Raw genomic sequence first — 21,484 nt, forward strand, 5'->3', positions numbered from 1 at the left:
GTAAGATATTGCACAATATGCCATTCTATCACACAACACTCTGTTCTACTCTGTGACATGTCCCTCAACTCCATGCCACTCCATTCTACTGTATGATAAGCCAGGACACTCTATGCCACTCCACTCTATGCTATTCCACACATCAACACTCCAATCTATGCTACTCCACTGTACTCCAGACCACTCTAGGTCACGCCACTGTATGTCCCTATAATATACAATATGCAACTCTATGACACACACTCTAATGTACTCTAGAAAACACCACTCCACTCTACAACGCTACTTCACTCTACACTATGACACTACAATCCACTCTAGGCCACTCCACTCTAAGTCATTCCACTCAACACCCCTCCACTGCAAGACACTGTAGAAAATGCCACTCTATGTCATGATACTCCACTCTACTCCACAACACACCACTCCACTCCACTCTATTCCAGGACAGGCTTCTCCATTCTACGCCATGGCACTGTACTGTACAACTTGCCACTCCACTTTATACTATTCCACTGTATGCCGCTCCACTGTATGCCAGTCCACTCTACTCCATTCCACTATATGCTACTACACTCCACGCTATGCCACTGTATGTTACTCTACTGCACACCACTCCAATCAACATCACTCCATTCAATGCCACTCCACTCCACATCCCTCCACTGTATAACAGGCCACTCTATTATAACTACAATTTCTAAGACTTGTATATTTTAAGTTTGTGTTGTAGAAAAAATATTTAACACTTTTCTAATACTAACTTTAATCCTTGGAGTTTTTCACACACACACACACACACACACACACACATATATATATATATATATATATATATATATATATATATATATAAAGAGAGAGAGAGAGATATAGATATATTCATGTATCTGTGTGGTGTGTGTATACATATATATATATATATATATATATATATATATATATATATATATATATACATCTACAAACGCACCCACATATATATATATATATAGTTGTGCATAATTTTAAATGTCAAACTAATATACTTTATTTAAAGTTAGTTTCTTCATTTTGGGTGTTATTTTAATTCTCTGCGTGGTGTGTTTTCTGTGGAAGTGTGTTGCAGTACCAGTGGTTGGCCATGGATGGTGCTTGACATACTCCAAAATTGAGCTGGAGTACTTTGAGCCTGTTTTAACAGAGGTAATCCTGTGGTATCTTTAGAAGTGTATTTAGCAGTTTGCATGTGCTTTCCTCTTTTGTGAGTATAAAATGTGGGTAATACATTTTCCCAAACGCCGTCCATTTAGTAGTATTTATTCCCCATTTTCCCACCACTCCCCTAGCAATACAACATTTACTACCAGTATGTTTACTTGCAAGTGTGGAGATGTCCACCAATGCGGTTACTTCTGCACAGAAGAGATAGGCGAGGTGTAGGTCACATTCACAGGGTTATGAACTGCATTGTGTAGCACTATGAAACGCCACAACACTGAACCAAGAACTACTACATTGCAATATGCCTCGTTGCTTCTTCTAAACCTGTGCACTGGCACAGAGATAAGGGAAAGGACATTTCTCCATATTTTAATGTTTTGCCAAGAATGTTAATACGTTAAATTGATTTAGATTGTTTGACCACCAAATGAATATTTATCGGAGCATTTTTTTCACAATGTTTTTGAGTTTAGTTTTTTAAATTATTTTTTCGAAACGCATACCACGTGAATACATCGATATTTATAGAGCAGAACATCGATGAGAGTGAAAAATCGATATTCTATAAAAAATGATCAAGTACTACGTTGAGCTCTCTTTGACAGTAATAATCCAGTTTGTATTTTGGCAAAATTGTATCAACAAGAAATGTACAGAAGGAAATGTGTGTTTTATAATTAGAAGGAAGCCTACACATGTCACATGTACATTGTTTGTACCAATTGAAAACAGTACACAAGGAAGTAGGTGATTTCATGCTGGGTGCAGTGCCAGCTCAGTAATTTTCGCAATGTGACAGGAGGCCATCTTGTGTGTTTATTTATTGCGCTGCTTCTCGCTGGCAGGAGATCACTCCAGCTCTCTTCTGTTCACGCCATCACTTGGAAGGAGGATAATTTACTGTTAAGTAATTTGTTGGAGTTGATTTATTGGCGGATTCCTGAAAGCTCTGTGCTTGAAATCAAATGACCTTGGTCGGTGAGTTTTCGATTTGAAAAAAATTAGATAACCTGAGTATGCGTGAACATTGTTTCTCTTAATGGGCTGAGCGAAACAAGTGCCATTGCATTTGTTTTAAATGTATTCCTACTTTAGTCATTGAAATCCCAGCATTTTTATCACAGCATCCAGGCATATGCTAGTCTGCAACTGGAATATTATTCTGACTTTTGTGTTTAGCGTCCTGCCTAAATGCATGGTGGGGGCATAGCCAAATAAGGTTTCCAGATCCATGCGTGATCTACTGCTTTAGTTCGGGTTTTATCTTTTGAATTTTCGGACTTGTAGTCCTGTTTTATAATGTAATAAGCAAGATTGCAAGTCCTAGAAATGGAAGGAAAAAGCCTGTGAGGAACAGCATATCACATGGACCTAAGAAACTTAACAGGTTTTTAGGTAATAAATAATTAAATCCCAAAATAATGTGTCAGGATGTTGTATTGCTATGTGCTGTGCCATTTGTCTGTCCATAAGGTGTCTCAAAATCTTGAGATGCCCCTGCTCCTGCATGAAATAGGGGGTGATTCTAACCCTGGCGGTCGGTGTTAAAGCGGCGGCCAACCCGCCAACAGGCTGGCGGTAAAAAATATGGAATTCTGACCCTGGCGGGAACCGCCAACACAGACAGCCACTTTAACACTCCGACCGCCACGGCGGTACAAACAAACAGCGCGGCGGTCACCGCCAACAGCCAGGCGGCAGACAATGTACCGCCCACACTATCACAACTCACCAATCCGCCACCTTTTCCGGGGCGGGAGCACCGCCGATAAAAACACGGCGGAAACAGACTACGAACGGGAAAACGCTCACCACTACGCACTCCAGGAGGAAGGAGGACAGCATGGAACCCGAATTAAACATCCTACCTGCTCTCGTCTACCTTCTCATCTACCACAAGTACGAAGTCCGGCGCAGACGACAACGGTGAGTACTGCACCTACGACAAACGGGAGGGGGGAGGACGAAAGGTTACGGGCACACACATATGCGACCCCCCCCCCCAACTATGTACACACCAATGCAGAGCAACAAGTCACAGTGACACCACCCAAACACCCCAGAAAAATGCTAGGACATAATCAAATTTGGAATAAATATTTATGTACCAAAAAGCTCCTGGCAATTATCGTACAACCATGAAAGATATTTACAAGAAAACAAATGATATACACATCAGTGTATAACTGAAGTAACAAGTCCTGCACATCCTACGAATTCATCATGTCCGTGGGCCAAAGTTTTGAGAAACAAGGGCAAAGCCCACACAGGAGACCTGAGTCCTTTGGAGAGAACACTGCAGGGGCATCAGATGTAAAAACTACAGGCACCTCAGGGGGAAGGGAAGGGGGGGGCACCACAGCCACATGAGTCCACGACGCCAGATCCACGAGGAGCCACCATGCCCACTGTACCATCCTGGGGAGTGCAAAGCCACAGTCTCTCAATGTCTCTACAGTGGGTGGGCTGCCCACTGTACCATCCTGGGCAGTGCAAAGCCACAGTCTCTCAATGTCTCTACAGTGGGTGGGCTGCCCACTGGACCATCCTGGGGAGTGCAAAGCCACAGTCTCTCAATGTCTCTACAGTGGGTGGGCTGCCCACTGGACCATCCTGGGGAGTGCAAAGCCACAGTCTCTCAATGTCTCTACAGTGGGTGGGCTGCCTACTGGACCATCCTGGGGAGTGCAAAGCCACAGTCCATCAGGTGGATGACAGTCTCCACTGGTCAAGGAGGAGGCATGGTGGGCACAGTGAACCATAAACAGTGCTTGAGACGGCGGGGCCCAGCGGAGCGGTGCCTGAGAGGAAGGGCCCAGCGGAGAGGTGCTTGAGATGAAGGGCCCAGCGGAGCGGTGCTTGAGACGGCGGGGCCCAGCGGAGCGGTGCTTGAGAGGAAGAGCCCAGCAGAGCGGTGCTTGAGATGAAGGGCCCAGCGGAGCGGTGCTTGAGACGGCGGGGTCCAGCGGAGCGTTGCCTGAGAGGTAGGGCCCAGCGGAGCGGTGCTTGAGATGAAGGGCCCAGCGGAGCGGTGCTTGAGAGGAAGGGCCCAGCGGAGCGGTGCTTGAGATGAAGGGCCCAGCGGAGCGGTGCTTGAGAGGAAGGGCCCAGCGGAGCGGTGCCTGAGAGGAAGGGCCAAGCGGAGCGGTGCTTGAGATGAAGGGCCCAGCGGAGCGGTGCTTGAGAGGAAGGGCCCAGCGGAGCGGTGCTTGAGAGGAAGGGCCCAGCGGAGCCGTGTCTGAGAGGAAGGGCCCAGTGGAGCGGTGCTTGAGACGGTGGTGCCCAGCGGAGCGGTGCTTGAGAGGAAGGGCCCAGCGGAGCGGTGCTTGAGACGGCGGGGCCCAGCGGAGCGGTGCCTGAGAGGAAGGGCCCAGCGGAGCGGTGCTTGAGACGGCGGTGCCCAGCGGAGCGGTGCTTGAGAGGAAGGGCCCAGCGGAGCGGTGCTTGAGATGAAGGGCCCAGCGGAGCGGTGCTTGAGACGGCGGTGCCCAGCGGAGCGGTGCCTGAGAGGAAGGGCCCAGCGGAGCGGTGCTTGAGATGAAGGGCCCAGCGGAGCGGTGCTTGAGAGGAAGGGCCCAGCGGAGCGGTGCTTGAGATGAAGGGCCCAGCGGAGCGGTGCTTGAGAGGAAGGGCCCAGCGGAGCGGTGCCTGAGAGGAAGGGCCAAGCGGAGCAGTGCTTGAGATGAAGGGCCCAGCGGAGCGGTGCTTGAGAGGAAGGGCCCAGCGGAGCGGTGCTTGAGATGAAGGGCCCAGCGGAGCGGTGCTTGAGAGGAAGGGCCCAGCGGAGCCGTGTCTGAGAGGAAGGGCCCAGCGGAGCGGTGCTTGAGACGGTGGTGCCCAGCGGAGCGGTGCTTGAGAGGAAGGGCCCAGCGGAGCGGTGCTTGAGACAGCGGGGCCCAGCGGAGCGGTGCCTGAGAGGAAGGGCCCAGCGGAGCGGTGCTTGAGACGGCGGTGCCCAGCGGAGCGGTGCTTGAGACGGCGGTGCCCAGCGGAGCGGTGCTTGAGAAGAAGGGCCCTGTTCAGCGGTGCTCTTCCTCACCGCGGGCCCTGTTCAGCGGTGCTCTTCTCCACGGCGGGCCCTGTTCAGCGGTGCTCTTCTCCACGGCGGGCCCTGTTCAGCGGTGCTCTTCTCCACGGCGGGCCCTGTTCAGCGGTGCTCTTCTCCACGGCGGGCCCTGTTCAGCGGTGCTCTTCTGCACGGCGGGCCCTGTTCAGCGGTGCTCTTCTCCACGGCGGGCCCTGTTCAGCGGTGCTCTTCTTCACTGCGGGCCCTGTTCAGCGGTGCTCTTCTCCATGGCGGGCCCTGTTCAGCGGTGCTCTTCTCCACGGCGGGCCCTGTTCAGCGGTGCTCTTCTCCACGGCGGGCCCTGTTCAGCGGTGCTCATCCAGCAGGTCAAGGGAGCCAGACCTGGCCTGGACTCCCTGCTCAGTCGCCCTCGGACCGTGACGTTTCTGGACCCTTCGGGGACGGACTCCTGGCCTCCTTAGTGTCCTCCTTCCCAGCTGGGATGTGGCATGTGGGGTCCACCTTCTCCGCGCTCCTGCTGCCCTTCCGCTCCTTTGATGGGGCTCTCGGGCCCTTGCCTCCCCTAGATGGTGTGGGTGGTGAAGTGGCCGCACATTGCTCCTTGGGGGCAGCCCTGTCGGTCCTCGCACGGCGGCCCTTGTTTTTGCGGGTCCTCTTGCCGGGGGGTGGGGGGGCTGGACGTGTCCTTGCTGCTGATCGATGTGTCACTGCTGGCAAAGGGTGGGCTCCAGTACCCATGCACAACAGTGACACCCGAAGCTGGGCTGGTGGTGGCTGCGGTGCTCTTGGGACTCTTTGAAGATGGATGGGGGAGCTCATCGGGGGGAAAGAGGTCAAGGTTAGCCATGAAAAGTTTTTTAGGGCCAAGGTAAAGGGTAGGAGAAGTGGAGATGGAAGTGGAGGTAGAGGAGGTGGTTGTAGGAGAGTCAGGTGTGCTGTCATTGGGTGAAGGTGCTGGTGCTGTAGGCTGTCGTGAGGTGGATGGCTGTTGGGTGGGTGGCTGCCTGTGTTTGTGTGTCTTGGAAGAGGGGGTGACAGACACAGTGGGAGAGGACACAGGGGACGTGTAAATGGCAGTGGGGGTGGTGACTGCACGAGTGTGGACTGTACTGGAGGGTGAGGTGGTAATGGAAGCACTGGCTGATGTTGGGGTGCATGCAGGTGTGAGTGTAGACGTCACAGGGAGGGAGGAGGGAGACGAGGAGGAGGGGGACACAGGGGTGGCAGTGGCTGTTGGCATGTCTGCATCTGGGTGTTGCTTGGGTGAGTGTTTGTGGGATCCGTGGTGCTTGTGTTTGGATGAGCTGCTCTTGGGTGTTGAGGTGTGTGCAGGCTGGTCTGATGGTATGGATGGGATAGGCTGAGGAACAGGAGACAGAGAAAGGCTGGAGGCAGTAAGAAGAGGGAGGCTGGAAACAGGGTCAATGGCTGCCGTCAGTGCTGAGGCCAGAGCAGTGAACGCTCGTTGATGGGCAGCCTGACCCGAATGAATGCCCTCCAGGTACGCATTGCTCTGTTGCACCTCCCTTTGCACACCCTGGATGGCATTCAAAAGGGTCGTCTGCCCAACAATGAGCGTCCTTACCAGGTCAATGAGCTCCGCACTGAGGGCAGCAGGGGCAACAGGGGCAGAGGCTGAGGTGCCTGGGGCGAAGGAGACGCGCGCCTTCCTGGGCGAACCGGCACGGAGCGAAGACTGAGGGGCTGCTGGGAGGGCGGGGCTGGTGCGCTGGGTGGCGGCTGTACCTGTATAGGCGGGGGGCACGGATGTTGCCGCCACCCCTAGGGAGCTCCCATCCGAGGACGTGTCGCTTTCGCTGCTCTCACCAGCGGTCCCCGTCGTGGTGCTCCCCTCGCCCTCCGGATCACTGGTGCCCTCAGTGTCTGTTCCTGGGCCCACCGGGGCCTTGTGTCCTGCAGCTCCCTCGTGCTCCGATGCCAAATCTCCTCCGCCTGATGATGCTAATGCACACATGCACAAGAAGATGAAGAGAAAGGGTGGGGGGAGAAAAAAGAAGACCAGGTTGAGTGCATGCAATGTCAACACCGTTGGCGGAGAGGACAGACACAGGTGCCTAATGCACTAAGCCGCGCATTCGGGGTACACTACTCAGTACTACTGACTAAGACAACAGGCCAAGAGACGTCAAACGCGCACATGGGAGATGCTGGACCTTCAATGGCTGTACTTGTCACCCTACCGAGGTGGGGGCCGGGGGCACAGGGCCATGCCTAAGGGAGAGGACTACACTACAGAAAGCGCCCTGGCCTAATGTCACCCACAGCCCTCCTCCCCCATCCAGACACCTCCACTGCGCAGAAAGATAGGAGAATGTGCTGATACTCACCCCCTTGTGTCTGCTGTGATGTCTTAAAGCGCCCATCCAATTCAGGGTAGGCCACCGCCAGGATCCGGGACATCAGGGCTGGTGCGACTGGCACCCCTCCTAGGTTGGGAGGCCATCCCCAGCAGTGTTTCTGCGGTCTTCCTTGTTCCGCGGCGGATGTCCTCCCACCTCTTGCGGCAGAGGGTGCCCCGTCTGTTGTGGACCCCCAAGTTCCGGACTTCCTTGGCGATGGCACGCCAAATCTCGATCTTCTGATGGGCGCTGACCTATTTGACATGTACAGGGTGGAAAGGAGGAAATCATCAATGACCTGCATGTTAGATGTAATTGCCCCCCCCCACCAACTTTGCCATATGGCACATGCTCTCATCTGTCGGGCGTTGCACTCCTCATTCGCCCCCCACCCCACCAACTTACATCCACCCCAATCCACACAGGCATAGCCCATTCCATGTGCACCCGGTGTACTCACTTGTTGGTCTGGAGGACCGTAGAGTAGCGCATACTGGGGGAGGACCCCATCCACGAGCTTCTCCAACTCTTCAGACGTGAAGGCAGGGGCCCTTTCCCCAGTCGCAGCAGCCATTGTATCTTCCAGACCGAGGTCACAGCAGCACTTGCAGTATAGGTCCTCTCCTGTGGATGATCAGGTCTCGAGTGATTAAGCAGATAGAAAATGGCGGTCACGCCCGCGGCGGTGCGTACTGCGGCGGTGCGTGACCGCCGGCGCACTTCGTCATTGGCTCCTGAAACCCATAGGCTTCAATGTTAACCAATGCGGCTTTGCGCCGCGGTCTTCGACCGCCTACCGCCACGGTGTGCCCCGCCAGCGCATTGACCTCACATCCCATTGTCCCACTTCACAGGTCAGGCAGCCGCCATTTCAAGGGCCTACATGGCTTAATTTTGACTGCGACACACAGGCCTAGGCCTTGCATTGCCACACATACACGCCTTTCAACCCATTGCCATTCTTTAACTGTGCAAGCTGTCTGTACGTACCTGTGGTTTGGCTGACTCTGTGCTCCATGTTGTCCTTCCTAGGCACCGTCCGCTGGGATTTGCGATGAGAAGGAGGAATCCTCGCGTGTACCGACCGCTGGTGGACCTGTTGACAATGGAAGAACGCCATATAATACTTCGATACAGACTTGACCGTGCCACTATCCATGAACTGTGTGCCCAGCTGGAGCCAGACCTGATGTCCCCCATCCGCCAACCCACAGGGATTCCCCCTCTGGTGCAGGTTTTGTCAGTCTTCCATTTTTTAGCAAGTGGGTCATTCCAGACCACAGTGGCCATGTCATCTGGAATGTCTCAGCCTATGTTTTCGAAGATTTTGAGCAGAGTGTTGTCTGCCCTGATGAAACTCATGCGGAGCTACATAATTTTCCCAGAGGAGGGTGACTTGCCTACAGTGAAGGGTGATTTCTATGCCCTTGGACATATCCCCAACATCATTGGTGCCATTGATGGGACCCATGTGGCTTTGGTACCCCCAAAAGACGATGAGCAGGTGTACCGAAACAGAAAAAGTTATCATTCGATGAATGTCCAGGTGGTCTGTTTGGTTGACCAGTACATCTCCCATGTAAATGAAAAGTTCCCAGGGTCAGTGCATGACGCGTATGTGATGCGAAATAGCAGCATCCCCTATGTGATGGAGCAGCTACAGAGACACCGTGTGTGGCTAATAGGTGACTCTGGTTACCCCAACCTGCCGTGGCTACTGACCCCAGTGAGGAATCCCCGGACAAGGGCAGAGGAACGCTACAATGAGGCCCATGGGCGTACTAGGAGGGTGATTGAGCGAACCTTTGGCCTCCTGAAGGCCAGGTTTAGGTGCCTGCATATGACCGGTGGATCCCTAATGTACTCACCAAAGAAGGTGTGCCATATCATCGTGGCGTGCTGTATGCTTCACAACCTGGCTTTGCGACGCCAGGTGCCTTTCCTGCAGGAGGATGGTCCAGATGGTGGTGTTGTAGAAGCCGTGGAGCCTGTGGAGAGTGAAGAGGAGGAAGACTCAGAGGACGACACAGACAATAGGGACAGAGTGATACAACAGTATTTCCAGTAACACCCAGGTAAGAATCACCCACGCCATTTCACAATTGCTTATAGCCTCCTGCATCTGTACTTTCTGTAGTTCCCACCAGATCTTTTTGGGTAATGTTTGTTTTTTCCCTTCCCTTCTCAGTGCTGTATGACTCAGTGCCTGACTTCTGCTTGGTTTGCCCATGAACTACAGCGTATTGACATTGGTATGTTGTCATCACTAATTGACAGAACAGATATTGAACAGTAATTTGTAATACATTTGCTAATAATACAGCATGACTCCAAACTGATTTGTGTGCAATATGTGATTTATTTACAGTGCTAGATATTGGTACATGTGATTATAAGGGTGATGGGTGGGGGTGGAGTAATGTCCATGGCAGAGTCCAGTTCTCAGTCTCACAGGTGCATTGTCCTTTTGCCTGTGGAAGGATGGAGCAGAGGCAGTTCATGGTTGGACAGGGTGGCAATGTGGGACAGTGGTAAGAGTTCAGGGGGTATGTCCTGCTGGCGGGGGTCTTGACATCCTACTCTGTCTTTTTTTTGGATCTCAGGCTCCTCTTACGGGGTGGTTGTTCTTCAGCAGGAGGTGGGGTTCTGGTGGCCTGTCGTGGTGTTGGGGCCTCCTGTCCACTAGAGCCGGCGGAGGTGGTAGGCTGTTCCTTGTCCGGGCTAGTGACAGGGGCCCTGTGTGGTGCCACATGGTCCCGCAACGCGTCTTCTATCCTGTTGAGGGCCAGGACGATGGTCCCCATTGCGGTCCCGATGATTCTCAGCTCCTCCCTGAACCCCATGTTGCGTTCCTCCTGCTGTGCCTGGATGTCCGTGAACCTGGCCAGTACCGTCGCCATCATCTCTTGGGAGTGGTGGTAGGCCCCCATGATGGTGGTGAGGGCCTCTTGGAGAGTGGGTTCCCTGGGCCTCTCCTCCCCCCCCTGTCGCACAGCAGCCCTCCGAGCTGCCCGGTTTCCCCCGGCCTCTGTCTCCTGGACGGTGTGCCCGCTCCCACTGCCCCCAGGTCCCTGTTGTTGTTGGGGTGTTGGGTTAGCCTGGGTGCCCTGTAGTGGCAGACACACCGCTGATTGACGTGTCCTAGAGACAGAGGCATGGGCCCGCTGGGTGGGAGCTGTGCTGGTGTTGGCAGAGGGGGTCGGGTCTGGCGTGGCCTGTGTCTGGGTGAGGGGAACCGACTGCCCAGAGGTCCCCGATGGTCCGGGCTGGTCATCAGGTTCAGTGTCGACAGAGCTGCTGTCCTCACTGTGGGCCTGTTCCGGGGGTGGGATGGACATTTCTGGACCCTCCTGGCTGGTGTGTTGGCGTTCGGGTCCTGCATGGGGTAAGAGAGTTTGGTTATTGTTTCTGTGTGTGCAATGGCATGCGTGTTATGGGTGCCCTCGTCCCCCAGTGCAGGCATTCCCTTGAGGGAGGTGTTGTGAGGGTAGTTAGTGGGGGGGGGGGTTAAGTGCAGTGGTCATGCTTGGGTGATGGGTGTCCATGGATTGTGTTGGCATGCAGGAGTTGGTGTTGGGATGGGTGGGTGGTGCTAGTGAGACATTGTCAGGGAGGATGTGTGCTGGGGGGTTGGGGGTGAGGGTGGGGGTGTGGGTTGGCATGCTGGTGGGGTGGGGGGGATATAGTAGTTGAGATTGGACTTACCAGAGTCCATTCCTCCGGCTACTCCTGCGAGGCCCTGAGGATGCAGGATGTTGAAGACCTCTTGCTCCCATGATGTAAATTCGGGAGGGGTGGGTGGGGGTCCGCCGCCAGTCTTCTGGACCGCGATGTTGTGCCTGGAGACCATCGATCGGACCTTCCCCCGTAGGTCGTTCCATCGTTTGCGGATGTCCTCCCTATTCCTGGGATGCTGTCCCACCGCGTTGACCCTGTCCACGATCCGCTGCCATAGCTCCGCCTTCCTAGCTATACTGGTGTGCTGCACCTGTGAGCCGAAGAGCTGGGGTTCCACTCTTAGGATTTCCTCCACCATGACCCGGAGTTCTTGGTCCGAAAAGCGTGGGTGCCTTTGTGGTGCCATGGGGTGGTGTGGGTGAGGTGTGGGGTGGTGTATGTGATGATGAGTATGTTGGTGTGTGGTGCTTTGTGCTACTATGTGGTGTGTGTGATGGTGTAGTGTGCCGCAGTGTGTATTGCTATGGATTGTCTGCTGTGTCTCTCTCTCCTTCTCTCAGTAATTGTGGTCGTAGGGGTTTGTGGGTGATGTGGGGGTGTGTTTTATAGTTGATTGATTGTGTGGGAGTGGGTTGTGTATGTGTATCAGGTGTGTGTATTTGTAATTGTCCAATGTGCCTGTGTTTTGGTGCTGTGTGTGTATTTTGACCGCGGCGGTGTGTACCGCCAATGGAATACCGCGTTGGAAAGCCCGCCGCGTTGATTCGTGGGTCGAAATGGCATGGGCGTATTTCTGTTGGCGTGACGGTGGAGGTTTGGTCATCTCCAGTTTATCGCTGCCCGCTGATGTGGCGGCCTGCAGTGGAGGTCGGATTTTTGGAGGTTTGGCCGTTGTGGGTCAGAATGACCGTGGCGGCTTTCCGCGGCAGCGGCGGTGTTATGGCGGTCTTCTGACCGGCGGTAAGCGCCTTTTACCGCCGAGGTCAGAATGACCCCCATAGTGTTTTCGAAAGTTCAGTGTGTTGTTTTGTATTTCTGTCATCTAGGGCAGTTACATATTCTTTTGGGGCAGGATTTAACACTAGGGACTATGGGGGTTATTCTAACTTTGGAGGAGGTGTTAATCCGTCCCAAAAGTGACGGAAAAGTGACGGATTTACCACCAGCCGTATTACGAGTCCATTATATCCTATGGAACTCGTAATACGGCTGGTGGTATATCCGTCACTTTACCGTCACTTTTGGGACGGATTAACACTCCTCCAAAGTTAGAATAACCCCCTATATTACATCTGCGCAGTGTGCATTACCAGGCTGTGCTGGATGCACCCTCATGAGGAGTGCTTTATGCAGCAATAGATTTTACACCATATTACAGAAAAATATTTGCTATCCCCAGTGCAGGTGCAGTGTCGCGTCTGCCCTGGGACAGTGCAGCACAGAAAGAAGGACTGACAGCTCTAAACCAATGCTCTGTCTTTCACTGAAACTGGACTGCCTTATTTTGAAGCTTTCAGGAGTCTCCAGAAGGTAGGTGCAGTTAGTGACTGCACATAGGAAATGTCAAGGAGGTCTCATAAGCCCCATGTGCCCTTCCAAAATGCAAAATGAGGATTTCATGTTCCCTTGCTTATGTTGAACATATTGGGGGTTATTACAACTTTGGAGGAGGTGTTAATCCGTCCCAAAAGTGAGGGTAAAGTGACGGATATACCACCAGCCGTATTACGAGTTCCATAGGATATAATGGAACTCGTAATACGGCTGGTGGTATATCCGTCACTTTACCGTCACTTTTGTGACGGATTAACACCTCCTCATAAATTGTAATAACCCCCATTGTGTCTACTGAGGGGGTGTTTGCCCACAGACATTCCCTCATCTGCACGAGACTGCATCTCCATCCAAATGAGGGAATGCAATGTGAGATTGTCTGGTCATCACATAAGTTGTGTAAAAACATTGCATTATGTTAGAAATGGGGCTTCTGGTTGCCTGTCTAAGCCAGGCAAAACCCACCAGTCTATTCAGGGAAAGTAAGTTACACACCAGAGATAACCTGTGCTCACCGCCTGGTAGCTTGGCATAGAGCAATCAGGCTTATCCCCAGAGACAATGTGCAAAGCGCTTGCCCAACACACTCACACCAGTGACACAACAGATACACAACAAAAGAGACTCCACACCAGATTATATATAACAATATTCTTCTTATATTGCAAATATCCATCTTAGACCTAAAAACAACATAAATCATAAGTGCTGTGCATATTCTATAATTACTAAAATAGAACTTGTTATCCTGACAAGGCAAGTATCATCACGACACACAGTATAACATCAGGGCATAAAAAGCATTAGTTAAACATGTGCGCTACCAAGTGTCACCATAAGCACATCAGTCACAATAAGCTCAGATAGGCACTGGGACCCCCGTGCTTCTATAAGCGGGGTTACAGTAATCTTTGGGAGCCTGGATGAAAAAGATGGTTTGCTGGTATAAAAAGGTAAGTCACAGGAGCACCTGCGCACCTACTACAAGTGATACAGTAATTTTGGAGCAAGTACCTGCATTTTTTATTATTTTTTGTAAACAGATTTTATTAATGAAAAGCAATGATGATACATACAGACATCAATGAGTAGCATAGACCATGAATTCTCATTATGCATAGTAGTATTATTAGCAGTTATTCACCCCGTTACAGAGCCATTGACATAACTGGCGTTAGCATCTTTGTTTAAGTGTAGCATTTTCCATCTACCTCAGTAGGTTCCATTAGCGTTAGTATCCCTTCCGCCAGTGTGAGGGTCAGGTTAGTCTAGTCCGCTTGACTGGTGAGTTGATGTGCAAATAACAGCAAAATTGAAGTGTGCCTGGTAATTGAAACTACGCGTATCTATTGACAGTATGTAGTGCTCAACCAATCTGTAACTAATTCCCTCCCTCCCCCCCTCAGCTTGTGTCCCATGGTGATTATATATACTGCCTGGTCGTGCCTGTTCCTCCCTGGTCATGCTAGTCACACGGTGTGCCCCGAATAGCTCCCCTGGAGACCCGTTCTATTCATATTGAGTGCCGTGTGGTTTGACCACCGCAAGGGCATCAGTCCGCAAGTGTGTCAGCCTGCATGGGGGCATCCCTGCCTGAGTCCGAATGCTCCCTCTGCAACGCTACAACAATCTGATCCCAAGCCTCCTTCATCTCAGGGGCCACCAGACCCCTTCTTAGTTCCGTGTTCTGTTCCCTCACTTTTGACCCATTTCCTAAGCTCCCTTCGCCATTCCTGGAGCCGCGGGCCCCCGGGGGACTTCCAGTTTCTCGTCAGCTCTCTTTTGGCTAAGATAAAAGCTATGTCTTGGAATCTACTAGTGGCCTTATTCCTGGGTGTATGTGGGAACAAATGAAGTATGCATCTAGTGGGTGTGCGGGTAATATCAGTCTCTATGATGTTAGCCATTTCCGCAATCACTGTGTCCCAGTAATATTCTAGTCGGGGGCAGGAACCAAGCATGTGAAGGAAATCCGCCGCCCCCATATCACAGCGGGGGCATTTCGCTTCTCTTATTCCAAAGTAATCTCGTAATCTGAGTGGGGTGAGGTAAGCTCTGTGGAGTATGTAAAACTGTATAAGCTGGAACCTAGCGTTTCTGGACACATTGGGTGTTCTCTCCAGAATGCGTACCCAGTCTGTATCCAGTATCTGCGTCCCCAAATCATGCTCCCACTTCTGCTTCAGTCCTAACGGGGGAATCCCCTCCACTTCCTCTATCGCCCTGTAGAGCCTAGTGACTGCTTTATGTGTGTACCCTGTAGTCAGCAAATAATTACTGAGGTCATGTTGAGGAGGCTTGGCCGCTCCTGTTTCCCAGTGTCGCCCAACAGATCGGGGGAGTGCGCAGTGTAGTAGGAACTGACCCTGCGGGAGGTCGTGTTCCTGCTGAAGATCCTCAAAGGGTAGAAGGTTGCCCCCTCTGTACAGCTACCCTAGCCGCATGACCCCGGCCTACATCCAGGTGAGTAGGCCCCTCCTCTCTCCCACCCCAGGTAACCAGCGAAGCCAAGATAATGGTAAGAGAATATGGCATATTCAGTCCCGTCCTACGGAGGCATCTCCTCCAGCACTTACGGATAACAGCGGGTTCCATAGATTTCATCAGTCCTCTCCCTGTAGCATTAAAAAAGATTCCGGCCAGCAGCGGAGGGAACCATCAGGCCCTCTATATTTTCCCCAGCACCGCCGTCCCCCATCCATCGCGCTAACAATTGCAGCTGCGCAGTGAGATAGTAAGCTTCAAAATCGGGCACTGCCAGGCCGCCCCCCGCACGGGGACTCTTCAGTGTCGCCAATGCCACCCTGTGTCAGCTCCCCCCCACATAAACGAGTCCAGCTCTCTAAACAAGGCGTGCGGCACCCAGCGAGGCAATGCAGCAAAATAGTACAGCAGCTGGGGCAGCGCCACCATCTTGAGGATGGAGACCCGTCCGGCCACCGATAACAGGAGCGATCCTCAAAAACCAAAGCTCGACCTCAGAGCCCCCACCGCCCTTCCGATGTTGCCATCTAGAATATCTTGCTGGGAGTGGAATATTCTCACCCCCAAGTACGTGATACAACGCGGTTCCCATGTCACTCCACCCAGCTCAATTGGTGGCGCGGCACCCGCCTCCCTTGGGAATAAAAAAGATTTTTGCCATCTGACCCACAATCCTGATAGCTGTCCGAAAGGTGCCAGTAGAGTCTGCGCCCCCTCCCTTTCCGGACCGGAATTTCGTAAGAATAAGAGGAGGTCGTCCACATACAGCGCGATCACATGTCGCCGACCGCACCTGACCAGACCCTGGTACCAGGCAGCCGTCCTGGCCTGAGCGGCACCATCACCAGTGGGAACAACAGTAGCGACAACAGACATCCCTGTCTGGTGCCCCTGCCAGCTGTGTTCTGCGCCGAGATGCACATGTCTGTTCTAACCCTTGCCTTGGGGTCTGCATAGAGCAACTTTGTCCATCGGATAAAGCCTTCCCCAAGGCCCATGTGAGAGAGGACTCTGTATACTCCAGGCTGTGAAATGCCTTCTCTATATCTATGGCAAGGACCGCAGATCCCAGGTCATCAGGGGTCGCCAATTCCATGAGGGATAGCAGCCGGCGTACATTCTGGGCGGTACCCCTAGTAGCAATGAATCCCGCTTGGTCTGAGTGGACCAGCTGTGTCATGTGTGGCAGTTATCTCGTTGCTAGTACCCTACTCAATATTTTGTAGTCCGAGTTGAGCATGGAGAGGGGCCTGTATGCCCCCCCCCCTTTGTCAGGAGATATGCCTGGCTTGATCAATGGAACAATTAAGGCTTCACCGTCGAGGCCGGAAGACCGCCAATCACTCGTGCCTCATTATACAGCGTCGCCAGCTTGGGGATGAGTGTCCGTGCATATGTTGCATAGAACTCAATGGGAAGCCCGTCCGTACCCAGGGTCTTTCCGCGAGCCAGGTCCGCTATAGGTGACCAAATCTCTGATATTTCTATATCCTCACTCAGGGCTCCACGATCCTCCTCGGTCAGAGCTCGGGCGACAGTGCCAATAGGAAATCCTGCAGCTCTGCTTCCATCCCATGGGACGAGCTGGTATAGAGTGCAGAGTAATAGTTGTGGAAATACGAGTTTATGTCGGCCTGATAATAAAGCTTTGCCCCTAATAGGGTGGTGATCTTTATTATGGGGGTCCCTCTCTTGGAAGGTTTAGCCAACCATGCCAGCAGCGCCCCTGTTTTATCCCTTTCAGGTGGGCCCTTGCGGTGTACTGCTTATAGTTGAAGCATCTGAGCGTCTCAGTCTGCTCTGCCACTTTTCCCCTGGCCTCGCGCTCTTCCCCTCGCCTCTCCGGATGATCCAGTGCTAGTTTCACCAGTGACCTGAGGTCTCTCTCTGCGATCTTGATATCCTGCAGCAAGGACCCTCTTTTCAGCACCAAGTGGAGCATGTGAGGTGCCAGTATGGCTGTTAATTTATTGAGAAACACGCCGTGTTCTATGTTAGGAGCATACACATTGATCAATGTTATATCCTGTCCACCCAGGCGGCCGGTGGTCAATACGTAGCATCCATCAGGATTCATTAATGTGTTAGTGACCTGGAACGGGACCCTCGCCGTGATCCATATTGTGTTGCCCCTTGCATATGCCGAGTAAGTAGTATAAAATAGTTGTCCCCTCCACCTCCTTTGCAGTGCTGTGCCCTCAGCGGCCGTCAGATAGGTCTCTTGTAACATTGCTAAATGCACCCCTCATCTGCGTAAATAGGAGTATACCTTGCACCGCTTGGTCATATTATGAATCCCTCTTATGTTCCAGGAGATTACCTTATATCCTTGCTGGTCACCCATAGCAGAGGCCCTCCACCATCCCTTCCTGCGCTACCGCCACCCGATCAGGCGATCTGGACCAGCGCTTCACATGGGCATTGTCTCATCACAGGTAAAGCTGAAAATATTTCCACCTATAAACAACCAGAACACCCTCAACTCCCCTTCCCTAGGACAGGTGGTGAAACAGTTCTCCATCCAAACTGTATCAAACATAAGTTGATTCTAGGTGGGCTGGCAGGTAAGATCTCTCGAGCCATCTGAGGGATCAAGCCTGTGGCCCGGGGCTAGTTTAAATGTTGTGCTGCATGCATTGTGACTCATATGAGCCGCTGGTCTGGAGACCAAGTGAGAGTTCGGGTATCAAATGCCGATTGCCGGGGCCAGCCATCAGATGATGCAGTCCGACATTCCTGGTATCACTGCAGGTAGTTCCAGACTCGTCGCAGCTGATCCTGCCGACTCCGCCTCAGAGTGTGATCCTTTGGTTCCTCTCGTCATGCCAGCCTCCCCCCCTGGTTGAAGGAGGTCACCGCCGCTGCGGCTCAGTTTCTCTCCACTTGTGCTTCATCATGTGTGGGTGCCACGGTTCTCTGCCTGTGTCCTTTCGCATCTCGCCATCTGCTTTAGGGGTCTGTGTTCTTGGTCGGTCCCCTCCCCCGTTGGGTCCCCTGCTCCTCCAGCCAGTCTCTCGCTTCTTGTGGCATGCAGAAAAATCACACTTCCTTGCCATCCGCCACCCTCAGCGTAGCAGGGAACAACATTGCATAGGGGATGTTCAGTTGCTGGAGGCGTTTTTTGATTTTCGAGTATGTTGCCCTTTGCCTCTGCACCTCTCTGGAGAAGTCCGGAAAGATACGGACCAGTGAGTTTTCAAACCTCATTTCTCCAGTCTTTCTGGCCTGTGTCAGTATGTGGTCCTGGTCCTTGTAGTGCAGTAGACTAGCTATCACCGGTCGCGGCGCAGCCCCCGCAGGAGGGGCCCCCGCAGGAACCCTGTGCGCCCTCTCAAGGGCAAAAAAGTGCGTCAGGCCTTCAGGTGCAACTGCTTCAGAGATCCAGCGTTCCAAGAACTCAGGGAGGTTGCGCTGACCGACTTGCTCAGAGAGGCCTATTATGTGGATATTATTTCTTCTGGACCTGTTTTCCCCATCTTCGGCTCGGGCCATGAGAATTTCTGTTTGCTTCTCCAGCTTAGTGATGCAGGCCTCTGCTGCTGTCAGCTACGGACTGAGGATGCCAGCGTCTGGTCTGTTGCCGTTACTCTCTCCGCTAGGCGACGTTGGTCCTCCCGATAGGCCTAGATCAACCGTCAGTGAGTCTATCTTTGTCTCCAGGCTCTCCCTTGTGAATGTGATGGCCTGCATAATATCACCCAGCGAGGGACTCCCAGGTGGGTCCTCGTCCGGGCCAACCCTCTGTGTCTCGGTAAGGGAGGACAGAGCTCAGACCCGCTGCACATCCACCTCACCCACCGCCTCCTTCCTCTTCCCAGTTTTGCCCATCCTATGTGTGGGAGGGGGATCACTATTTTGAAGAGTCTGCGCTGCTGTTCGCCCTCAACCAGGGCCGCCTGGTGAAGCTGCGCTGCTCACTTCTTTGCGCCGCCTTCGGGTGCTGCAGCACGGGGCACTCGGCCCAGTCAGGGGTCCGTGTCCCTAGTCCCTCACAGGGCTGCAGGTCAGTATCCAGAGTCCCTCAACTTGCAGGTCCCGTCTCTCTATGATTTTGGGGGGGGGGATATGTCTCCCAAGGGCCCCACAATCCTTCAGGCCTCAAGCTGTTTCCTCCGCACTCTCCTGCTGTTAATGTGAGTCCCAGGGCCCTCCATGGTCGTATTAGGTCTTCAGTGCCGAAAATATAGACCCGTTATGCACGTCGGGATTGAAATCAGCCCCTGCCATTTTGGGAACAGGCAGATTCCGGCCCCCACTGCATCCGCTCCCTTGAAGCGCTCCTCTTTGCTCAGGGGCTCGCCCCTGCTTCGGTCGCCTCAGCAGCAGCTTCTCACCTCGCTGGGCATCAGCACAATTCAAGTCCATTTGGGGGGGACAGAGGTCTTGTAGACTAGCACGGCCACCATCTTAAAGTCAGGCGGCGCGCTGTTGTTTCGATCGCTGCCTTTCAGCTCCCGTTTTTTCCTCCCTCGGGGCTGGGAACCTCCCGGTTTTCGATCCCCCGTCCTCCAGACCCCTTCTGACAGAATTTGCTGCTGATGCATCGGGCAACGCCGTCAGGATGGGTCTTTAATGGAGATCCCGCCGGATCTCCTTCTCGTGGCTGCTCACTCCATGAGCACCAAGCCACGCCCCTTTGGAGGAAGTACCTGCATGAAGAGAAACCACCTCCCTCCGGTGAACGGAGCCTCCATTGAGGACCCGACCTGCAACATGAGCCATGGAGCAAAGATCGCAACGTCAAAGTGGTGGAAGCACCCACTTGCAACTCCCCGTTTAAAAAAGGGCTGCTGCCTGAGAACGCACGGCACAGCAAAGTACTCCCATGCAGCCTACTTCAAGGTCACTGTGAGGGTAGCGAAAGCAGCTACCAACCTTCCCAAAGGCCCGGCTCACCTTCAGCACTCATGGAGGTAGCAATCTGGCTGCCACAGATACGTGGCTGGGCCCCTCCAGGGACTCATTGATCCAGAGTTGTGCAGGTGGAAAATCCTCCCTACAACACCTGCGGGGCACAGAAGAAGTTTGTTTGTCAGCTCCTGTCCCCTAAGACTTCCAGGCACACAGGGGTACTCAGGCAAGCTCCTCCTTGTCAGCATGCGCTGGTAGAAAATAATGTGCTCACTTTGTGCTAGTGACCAGATGTGGCAAATGAAGCTCTCACCATGAGCTGGGAATCCAGAAGTCGGGAGCTCAGCCCGCGCTCACCACACGCTGCTGAAGGGAAAATGCAGAGAGCTCACAATGCACTAGGTTGGAATTGACTGAGATGGCTGGTCTCAGAGTCCCACAGCCAATCATGAGGCAACCAGTCACAAGAGAGCATTTGCTGGTACTAGAGTAGCAAGAAGTCAGCGGGTCAGCACACAAAGAAAATAGGCTGTATGGTGGTTCCTCCTGGCAGTCCAACAGTGCCTAATGAAGTCAAAGTCAGGAGCAGCTGACAGCAGGGCAACAAACAGAAAAGCAATCGAGGAAGTCTTTTATGCCATGCAGAAGGAGCAGGTAGCAGGCAACAGCAGAAGAGCCATCCAGATGAGTCCTTTGAGCAGCGCAACAATCCTTCTGACCGAGGTTTGCTCCCAGTTCCAAAATCATCTGAAAACATGGGGTTGGACCCCCTGTGCTTATACTCAAAAATGTATTTGAGGAAGTGGTGACTTCAAAGGAACCCTTTCAAGTGTACAATAAATACCTTTCAACCCAGTCCGAGCTCCAGACTATCTGTGGGAGATTACAAGTCCTTTACGTGTGGTCAGGCCACTACCCTTTGAAGGGTAAACGAGAGCCCCTCCTCCCTTCCAGCTCAGGATGACCCATCAGTATGCAGATGGAATGCAGATGCAATTAATTGTCCTGTGTTTATGGCTATCTGAGTGGAATGCACAAGGGAAGCTGTCAACCAGCACAAACCAGAAGTAGACTGAAACAGGCTGCAAAACACTAAAGTTATAAGCACAGAGAAATGCCCACTTTCTGAAAGTGACATTCAAAAAATATTAACGTAAAATCCAAGCACACCAGTAAATAGGAATTCTCACTACCATTTCAAACATACCAAACATGCCAATGCTACTCCTCATAGATCAGAAATTACCACTTAAAACATATAAGAGAATTCCCAATGCTAACATATGAGAGGAACAGCCCTTGCAGTAATGAAAACACAAAATAGGCT

The sequence above is a fragment of the Pleurodeles waltl genome, chromosome 11 (assembly GCF_031143425.1).
Source record: "Pleurodeles waltl isolate 20211129_DDA chromosome 11, aPleWal1.hap1.20221129, whole genome shotgun sequence".
NCBI classification, from domain to species: domain Eukaryota; kingdom Metazoa; phylum Chordata; class Amphibia; order Caudata; family Salamandridae; genus Pleurodeles; species Pleurodeles waltl.